Raw genomic sequence first — 10,662 nt, 5'->3', positions numbered from 1 at the left:
TGACAATCCGTTCAGTCTGTTCTTCACACAGCGCGTGACATGTGAGGGCTCGCGCTCTTCAGAGACAATCACAGAATATGACAGAGCTTGTGTTTTAAAGCGAAACACACTGGAATGAATAATTCACTTAAAACGCAACGCGAGTCTCTGTTCTCTCTGCTATCTCTGATGTAATCAGCCTGCTTTTCCTTTATATTAGCACTGTTTTGGACGGATTGTTTGAATGCATTCGCTTACTGGATCATTGGACTGAAAACTTTCCCAGAGTTTAGCAGCTTAAAATGATCTAATCGCAAGCAGAGAAGCAACATTGGGTTAAAGGGTTAGAATAGAAATTGTGCTTCAGTAATTTTGCGTTAATTGCGTTAAATTATTTTAACGCGTTAAGGATTGTAAAATTAATCGCATGCTTTAACACGTTAACAATGACAGCCCTAATTAAAACAATAAGTTAAATTAAAATAATAAGACAAAATCAGACAATCAGGAATAATTAGTTACCAAGCAAATGAAATCAGTATCAACAAAATTCATCTTTGCACTGCAGAGATGAGAGGTGTCAGACTGGCTCAGAGGTGGCATGAATGCATTTAAATTAATAATAATGTTATGAGATTAATGTTTTAAATATAAAGTTTTGAATACAGAAATATTAAATGATTTAAATAACTGAAATGATCCTTTAAAAATGAAACTAAAACCGCCAGTGGGTGGCGGCAAGTCACTAATTTTATCACTGAATCATTAATTCAATTGATTCGTTCAAACAGCTGATTCATGTCTCTATGAATGGCTGATTGAATCATTGACTCACTAGATTCATTAAAAAATGCATTCATTCATAAACGAAACACCACTGCGTTGCTTGGAGATGCGCAGCAGCTCAGCTGTGACTTTGTTTGTAACACTTTTTGTTGACAAAAATCAGGCAACGGTGTTCATAAAATGTAAGTCACTTAATATTAACTTCTTGTTTACTGAACAGTTGTATAAACTCAATAGCCCACTTGCAAACTCCACTTATAATCATTAAAAAGCTGTCACTCACCGTGATCTCACAAACGTCCATTATGATCAATGAAGCTGTCTACACTGCACAATGAATATCTTATTTACATCGTGTCTACACTTTGCGAGTGTACTGTAGAGCCCTGCTGTAGCAGTGGTGGACAGTAACGAAGTAGTTTTACTTCGTTTCTGTACTTAAGTACATTTTTTACATTTCATAAAACATATCGTTACTCCTTATAATATATCACGTGCTCCGAGACGCAGAAGCGGTGTCTGATTTATGAATGAACTGATTATTTTCAATGAACCCGTTAAATCGGGTCGCAAAACGCACCAAACGATTCATTCACGAATTGGAATGATCCGACTGCAGCTGTTCTCGAGTCGACAACTCACTGATTCAAATGAACCGTTTAGTGCGAGTCTCCAGTGAACTGAATTCACTAGTGATGGGAAGTTCGGATCATTTTACCGACTCGAACCTTTGAGTCTCGTTCAGCAAAATTAACGAATCTTTTTTCGAGTCATTTCGTTCATTTCAGCAAAATATAATTAAAATGTTACGTGTTACTTCCCTAACACATCTACTACTTACGCAAACGCTGATCACACTACAAACAATACAAAACTATAATGCTATAAGAAACAGAAAAGATTAATTCATTATTTACCTGGGTCTTTAGCCTATGATTAGCTCACCTCACCTCTCATCTGACAAGTCTTCGGGAGGGGTTTTGAGTCGTTCGTTCATCACGTGACAGCCCCATACACTTTAACCAATGCAGTAAGATTAAGGAAAACAGTCTGACACCGTGGTATAATGAGCACACTCGCACCCTAAAGAGAGCAGCTGGAAAATGGAGCACAGCTGGAGGAAAACAAAACTGGAGGTATTTCGTATTGCTTGGCGGGAAAGTAACCTATCCTACAGAAAAGCATTAAAAACTGCTAAATCTGATTACTTTTCGTCTCTTTTAGAAGAAATCAAACATAACCCCAGGTATTTATTCAATACATTCTCTACTATAGGAGAGGAAGAATTTTATAAACTTGTTAAATCATCTAAACCAACAACATGTATGCTAGAAGCAGTAATGACTTTATGAACTACTTTACTTCTAAGATCGATACTATTATAGATAATATATATAAAATTATATCGCATCAGATAGTGTGCTATAGAGCTCATTAAATAACACAGTTGCAACTTTCGATTTTAACGTGTTATTAAATATTGGAGTACTTAAGATTAATGAATGTTCAGAAGAATTTTTCATTAGCAGTTTATGTTAAATAATTAATTAACTAATGTTAACTAACGAAGCCCTAATGTAAAGTGTGACCTTAGCGCCATCTGCTGTCAGAGAGTGAAAGTGCGCTTTCATCCAGAGCGTCTCTCACATGTTCCGCCATGTGCTTCTCGTCCGCGCTTGTTTACATCAGAGTGCGCACGCGTCTTTCACACAGCATACAGCGGTGGTGTGCATTTTGACCAGGTAATGGGAAAAGTATTCTTAAAATGCATTCAAAATTCTAAATAATTTGTAATATATAATTATTCACGGTATTTAGAAGTGCCCACGATAAAAATATTGTGCATATTCATTCACATTACCGAATACCGGCACAAGTCTAATATAAATAAAGGTGACTTGACTTGACTTGACTATCGGTACTTTTTACTTAAGTACATAAAAAATAAAGTACTTTTGTACTTTCACTCGAGTAAAATTGAAAACAGAGTACTTTTACTTTTACTGGAGTAATATTTTATTATACGGATCTGTACTTTTACTCAAGTACTTGATTTGTGTACTTCGTCCACCACTGTGCTGTAGTAGTACCTGTTTTCTCTTCCAGGATTTCCATTCCTCATGTTGTCTTCTGTATTCACTCATCTTCCTCTGATAGTCTTCCTCTGCCTCCGCCTCCAGCTCTGACACCTCCGCCATGATGTAATTCTCAAACTCCCGCTCGTCCTGCTCTCCGTCCACCTTCTCCCTGCAGAAGCCACTCGTCTCGTGAAACGCAGCACAAACACAGAGTCAGACACACACGAAAGAAGCCGTACCTCCTGATGAAGAGTTTGAAGGGCGTGTTGGTGAATCTCTGGAAGTCTCTCAAAGCTTTGAGCTCCTTCCACACTCTGATGAGGCTTTTGAGAAGAGCTCTGTCCTTCTCCTGCTCCACATCACGCAGCTGACGGGTGTGTCTGACGGTACAGGAAGAGACCAGGAACCAATTTAAATATGAGGAAACAACGATCATAAATTTCTTAGAAATGTAGAAATGTCTTACCTCACTTCCTGTTTGTACTCTGCTATCCTCTGCTGGGTCACCTGACTCAGAGCCTCTCCTCTGTGTAGCTCCAGCATATTATGACTTGTGTTCCTCAAGCTGTTCAGCTACACACACACACACATTCAGAACGAGTCTGAAGAACGGGAGGTTGAGAACAGGAAGCTTGGTTTTGTTGGCACTCCTTCAGGTTACCTTATCAGTCATGAGTCGTGTGAGGTTCTTGTGCTGTCTGGTCAGGTGCTGATCGTGCAGCTGGGCGAGACGGGCTGCCAGCAAGTGTTCACGGCTGAAGAGAGGATGATGGGAGAAGATGAGGCCGGATACATCTACATCCAGCTGGTAGTCTGCCTGGGGGTCGCCCATTCCAGCCATGTAGAGGTTCACATGCTTCGACTTCAGAGCCTTGGACAAACAGTGGAAACACCATTCCATTAATTCAATACGCAAACATAATTTTCACAAACAGCATACTAAATAATGCTTGAAAGTCTTTAAAATATAATTTTATTTATTTTTTTTTTTTCAGTGAATAAAGGAAGCTTTACTTTTAGGAAATTATGTTTGTCCCACTGTTTTAATTGCTATTTATCACACAACTCTGTGTTAAAATGACTGCATGGCATCTACGCTAATATTAGTCTTTTTCACATTACTTCCTACCCCCAGGATACTTATCCTGAAGGTACTAGAATCTGCAAGACCGTGCTCCAGCCGAGCATGAAGCTGCTGTCTGACATTTATAATATGCAAGCCAACGACCTGTTCACTGCTGGATGGACCTCAATGACTCCCACAACTCCATCTTACAGTTCAATTAATGTAGCAACATATCTGCTTAACTAGTGGCATTATATTTGAACCGTATAGCCAGAGGAGATAGTAATTAGACTTGACGCTACATCACATTGTTATTAATTGTAATTATAAATAAAACCTAAATAGAAATGTATATCAAAAATAATAATAAATAACTAAAACTGAAATGTGGGACATGTTTGAATACAGTTTAATACCTACTCTGCCGTTCAAAAGTTTGGGATCAGTAAGATTTTTAAAGAAGTCTTCTGATTATCAAGGGTGCATTTATGTGATCAAAATTAAAGAAAAAAAGTACAGTTGTGAAATATTATTGCAATTTGAAATAACTGTTTGCTATGTGAATATATTGTAAAATGTAATTTATTGCTGTGATCAAAGCTGAATTTTCAGCATCATTACTCCAGTCTTCAGTGTCACATGATCTTCAGAAATCAATCTAATATACTGATTTATTATCTATGTTGGAAACAGTTGTGCTGCCTAATTTTTTGGAACCTGTTTTTTTTTTTTTTTTGATGAATAAAGTTAAAAAGAACAGCATTTATTCAAAATATAAATATTTTCTAACAAGTCTTTACTATCACCTTTTATCAATTTAACACATCCTTGCTGAATAAAAGTATTAATGTCTTTAAAAAAAAGAAAGAAAAAGATAAAGTACTGACCTCAAACTTTTGAATGGTAGTGTGTATATTTTTAGAAAAGATTTATATTGTAAACTGTATTTAGACATGTCCACATTTTTATTATCACTTGTTGAAAAATAAAAAAAAAGCTTTTTTAATAGTTTTAGGTCGTATGTTGTTCCGTGTACCATGGAAAGTGCCTTTTTCTTTATTTATCTCACTATGTAACGAGACGTCAACAGAGTGAGGATCCATCTGCAGCTTTATTGAAATCGTAAGCAGCAGACAAGGTCAAACACCAGCAAACACAACAGAGGAGAGAAGCCAAATCGTTAGTCAGGGACGTGCAAAAGGGTCGGGGCAGGCAGCAAACAATCAGTAGTCAAGGAACAATAGCAAGAGTACGGGAATAAACAGAGAGGCCAGACACGGGAAGAAACGCTCAGAAATGTACACCGAGGCAATACAAGACTTCGCAATGAGGGAGAGGTCTGATGAATCCTTTAGAAAGTTCCTCGTTGATGTATTTCTTCATAGCCTCCGACTCTGGTTGAGATAGGGGAAAGATACGGCCTTTGGGTGGTGTTGTACCTGGCAGTAAGTCAATAGCACAGTTGTTAGAGAGGTGAGGAGGTAGTTCTGACGCCTTGGATTTACTGAAGGCCTCCACAAGGTCTGTGTACTCTGAGGGAAGTGTGGATGAGTGAGCTGATTCCTCCGTGAGCTTGACGGCTTGAACTGAGATTGCTGGTTTGTTGCTCAGACACTTGACCTGACATGAAGGATCCCACTGAATGATCCGTCCCTCCTTCCAGGAGATGAGTGGGTCATGTTGTCGTAACCAGGGCAGTCCGAGAATTACCGGGTTATGTGGTGAAGTGATGATGTAGAAACGAATGCTCTCTGTGTGAAGGGTTCCGGTCTCCAAGCATAAGTCCACGGTGGTGTGCATGACCCTTCCCTCACCCAGAGGACGTCCATCTAGCGCCTCCACTGCCAGCAGAGAATTGCAAGGGATTAGAGAAATGCCATGTTGTCGAGCGAATTCGTGTGACATAAAATTCCCCGCTGCCCCTGAGTCCAATAGCGCTGAGGTAGATATGTTATTACCCTCTATGGATAGTGTTATGGGTACTTTTATGCATGTACTGGAGTGATGTGCCTGAATGCAAGGACTCACCGCAGAGGTATTACGAAGAGGCAGTCGTGTGTGACAGGAAGCCCGGAGACGGCCGGCTTGGCCGCAATAGAGACGAAGACGTTGAGTGATTCGGCGCTATCGCTCCTCTTGAGACAGGTGAGTGTATCCTAGCTGCATGGGTTCCACAGAAGAGGAGGAAGAAGAAGTGATTGGAACCGAATGACTGGTAGGTGTCGTTCTGGTAGGGTGACGAGAACGAATCAAATTGTCAATTTGAATAGCCAGCTCTATGAATTGGTTGAGCGCTCTCCCCTCGTCCCTGCAAGCTAGTTCCGATTGGAGTTCAGGGTTGAGTCCCTTGCGGAAAAGCAGTTTCAACGTGCTTTCAACCCAATCAGTCTGAGCGGCGAGGGTGCGAAATGACAAGGCGTATTCAGCTGCGGTATTTCTGCCCTGAGATAAGGCGAGCAATTGTTCATCCGCATCTTTACCTCCTTCAGGATGTTCGAATATTTCTCGGAAGCGTTGGAGAAAAGTACTAAATGTGGGAAAAGCTGATCCATCCTCCCTCCATACTGCCGGGGCCCACTCCAACGCCTTCCCAGTTAGGAGTGAACATACGAAGGAGATAGTCCACTTAACGAGAGTCAGGTGCAGGAGCAATCAGAGCCAGGTATGTGAGTGTGTGTGTGTGTGTGTGTGTGTGTAGTCCAGATGAAGTTCAAAACTTGGGAGAGAGCTCCCTCTGGTGGTGAGCGGGAGGCACGGCGGGAGTCTCGTTTGTGACACACTATGATTGATGAATGATTGAGCTTGGCTCTTTTGCCGGTATTGTGCAGTGTACTGTGCATGAGGACTCGGTATACTTCAGTTTTCTCATTGTTCATCAGCCACGTGCTTGATGTTTCTCATTTTCACTCTTTCATGTTCTAATGGGTTGCATTACCAAAACACTTAATGTCACTTAGTACCACATGTCTGTGAGCACTTAATAGTGTGCTCCTCTTCTGGCTCACTTTTATTTGCATGCAGGATTCATAACACACAAGCACCTCTAAGCTTTATAAAACACACATGGCTGAATGGGTGTGTTATCGTTCCGTTCTGTGTGTGTTCGTGCACATGAGAACGTCTGTTACATATCTCCTGTTCTGAGTCGTGTGAGGCGTGACAGGCACATGTGACCTCGCTGCTCTGTCTCACAGCAGAACCCGTGACATCATCACACATCTGGATCCCATCTCCGTTCTCACACCTCTCATCTCCACAAATATTATTGGCAGTTCATATTGCCTGGAAACAGGCTGCATGGAGCATATCGCACCAAAAAGCGCTAGTAAACATTACAGGACTGCATTTTAGCATTCAACAGCATAAAGAGCCAAGAGTGGATGGCCTGATGTGTCTTAGACAATGACAAAGATTTGAAAAAATTAAAAATAATAACACATGGAATGTTTTAGAGCTGAGCCGAATTAGAAAAATAATTATTTGCTATGAGATTTTATGGTGTGTTCCAGACCTACGAGATATTTCCAGGTTTCCCATGACCCTGGGTTCCCTTAAATTTAAGTCAAAAAATGAAAATGGGTTTTGAACAGGGTTTTGTGTTGACTTTTAATAATTTGTATGTGGGAAAGAAAGCACAACTGATTCTTCGTCTCCAGCCTAGTGTTAGAGATCCAGGGCCTTGGGATCATAGAAAACTCTTTTCCAAAACCGGTGCATTTAATATGAGTCATGTTTCATCTGAATTCCACAAATCTTGCTAAACTTAATCTGGCAAAAACTAGTTTGTTTTCTTTGAAAGCACTCATTGTAGCAGCCTGGGAACTGGGATAAGGGCCACATTTACACTGTCAGCTAGGGGTGTGCGATATGTAGGGTATATGATACTATCATAAATATTGTTTTAATGATGTTATGACATTATGAACTATGTCACTTACTTTACAAAAAAAACAAACAAAAACATGCCGTAGGAGAGCACACTTTCACCGCGCGATGAAGTCTATTAGAGTGCAGTTAGAATGACCCCAAAATTCAAGATATTGGGGGCAGAAAAAGCCCCATATGTGTTTTTGTTTTATATGTATATCATCATATTATATAGTTCAGCAACATCACATGAACAAGAGTGCTGTTTTGCCCCAATATCAGTACAACTGCAAATGTGATATTGATTTTCTACAACAGTTCAATAAACAAGTTAATATTGTGAGTTACTGTGTATTAATATTGTCTGTTTTTGCTCTGTTTTGCCATAGAAAATTGTTCTAAACACATCTCCGTGTAACACAGCAGTGTTGTGTTACTGAATGAATCCACATGGTTAACTAATCGGTTGAGCAGATGATTCAATGATCCTTTCATGAAGAAGAATGACTTACTGATTAAGAGTTCGTTTCATATTTTAAGTATCATTTTACTTTTTTTAATCATTTCATATTTGAATACTGTCCTTTTTTTTTGTTGCAGAAAACATCAATGTCATAGCATTTTTAATGCAACCGTTATTGCATTCATGCCACCTCTGAGCTGCATTAAACAGTATGTGCAATTATTTTAAACAGTATGTGTTGTATTAGTCGAAATGGATTTGTTGCTTAAATGTAGCAATTCGGCAGAAAATGATGATGCATACATTTAATAAGGTTAGAAAAAAAATGCCTATGATAGGCCTAAAAGAACCAGCACAAAAACACACAAAATATAGTCTAATTATCGCTATGGATAATTAGATCTCTGACCTTTCTGTAGACAGCCTGCAGCACTGGGTCCAGCTCATCCTCCAGCTGGAAGAGAGGCGGTCTGGACGAGGACTCTTTGATTGGCTCAGGCAGAGCAATAATACGCCCGTCATCTCCAAACCACTTCCTTCCCTGCAGAAATCACAAACACTCACATTACAGACAATAGCATTTGTAAACAATTTTTTTTTTTTTTTTTAAATAGATGTTTTCTGCTCTTGCCCAATCATGATTTCTTTACACAATTCCTTAATTACCTCAGCCTGCTTCAGGATTTGGTTTTCCAAAATGGTCAACCCTTCCTCCTCCAGGTAACGGGGGCACACATTCTCTGGCAGCTTACTGGAGGCAGGAACTGCGTGACGCATGGAATACCGATCATCTGACCTGCTATAGGAGGGTTAAGCTGAAGGACTGAAGAGTGCTGCTGTTTCTGTACCTGGCCTCATGCTGGGAACAAACAGCGTCTCTCGCTCCCTCTGCAGTCGCCTGCTGTAGACTATACTGTATATTCCGCCCTCCTCACTTCCAGGAAGTCCTGTGCTGAATGGTCAATGATGAACAAATCCTCCTCCTCGTCTCTGACCAGAGGAGCATCTTCATCCTAAACAGCCATTGAATTACATTAAGGGTAGTTGATATAAAAATTTAAAGCAGTGTAGCACGCTATATTTCAACTAAAACTATGTTTTCTTCAAATTCTTTTAGAATCACATCTAAGAGCAAATTTTATGATCTAATATTAATTGAGAGACTACATTAATTTGTAAATAAATATTACAAAAAATTATATATTTATACAAATTAAAAATATATTTTTTACAAATTAAAATGTAAAAAAAAAAAAAAAAATCACTGTCACTGCGCAATAAACTGCTAAAAGGTGTTTAAAATGGTGAAAAAATAAATGGTGACCAGTAACAAAAATATGGGTAAATACATGGGCTTTACAGTAAGGTCAAATTAGTTAATGTATTAATTAATAATTACTAAAAATGAGCAATACAGTTATTACAGTATTTATTAGTAGTAGTTATGGTCGCCATAATACAAGAGTTACATAAACACCAAACAAAAACCAAGCATGCAGAATTTATTAATCTTTGTTAACGTTAGTTAATAAAAACACAACTAGTCATTTTTAGTTCATGTTAGATAAAGTCCATGAAATAATGTTAACAGATTCAACCAACTTTTGATAATGTATTAGAGCTGAAATTAACATTATTTAAGATTAATAAAGGTTTTATAAGGTGTTTGTTTTGTTTTGTTAGCTCATGTTAAATGCAATTAACTAATGCCAACACATTGAACCATACTGTAAAGTATTACCACAAAATGTATATATATATTTTAATCTTAAATTTTGGTTCATGGACCCTACAATATTTCTGTTGATTGCATGATAAACATGGGTAACACTTTATTTTAAGGTGTCCTTATAACACATGCTACATGTACTTACTATTATAATAACAATTAATTATGCATAATTACATGCAAGTAACCCTAAGCCAAACCCTAACCATATAGTAAGTACATGCAGTTAATTAATATTACTCAGTACTTAAATGTATAATTACACTGTAACAATGACACCTTCAAATAAAGTGCAACCTAAACATGCATTCACTGCTAGAATTTGTGTGTGGATTTGACCTTGTTGTTTGTTGGTGTCCATCTTTACATTAATGCTGCAAACTTGATTTTGATGTTTTCTAATCATAACCAGAGAAAATACAAACTCGAGTCACCCTGGCTTCAGACTCTTCTTCTCTTTCATACTCTCTCTCCGATTCCCCCTCTTCCTCTGCTTCTCTTCTCCTGGAGTGTTTTCTTACGGTGCCACTGCTGTTGAGGCTCTGGGTCAAAATCGAAGGTGAAAGAAGTTGTACGCCTCTTCAGCGGTCGGCAAACCAGCCTCAGCCTGCTCAGAAACCAAACACACATCTATGTTATTTCTTAATTTATACAGAGCACAAACAGATTGAATGTACACTTTTATAATACATGA

The 10,662-nt window shown here is 38.7% G+C and overlaps 1 pseudogene; it reads right to left on the bottom strand.

The window, feature by feature from the left end:
• Positions 1-10,662, bottom strand: part of LOC107669684 (coiled-coil and C2 domain-containing protein 2A-like) — a 31,968-nt pseudogene that overhangs the window by 17,072 nt on the left and 4,234 nt on the right.

Source organism: Sinocyclocheilus anshuiensis, unplaced genomic scaffold (assembly GCF_001515605.1).
Source record: "Sinocyclocheilus anshuiensis isolate Anshui unplaced genomic scaffold, SAMN03320099.WGS_v1.1 scaffold416, whole genome shotgun sequence".
NCBI classification, from domain to species: domain Eukaryota; kingdom Metazoa; phylum Chordata; class Actinopteri; order Cypriniformes; family Cyprinidae; genus Sinocyclocheilus; species Sinocyclocheilus anshuiensis.
This window is presented reverse-complemented; position numbering and strand designations above follow the sequence as displayed.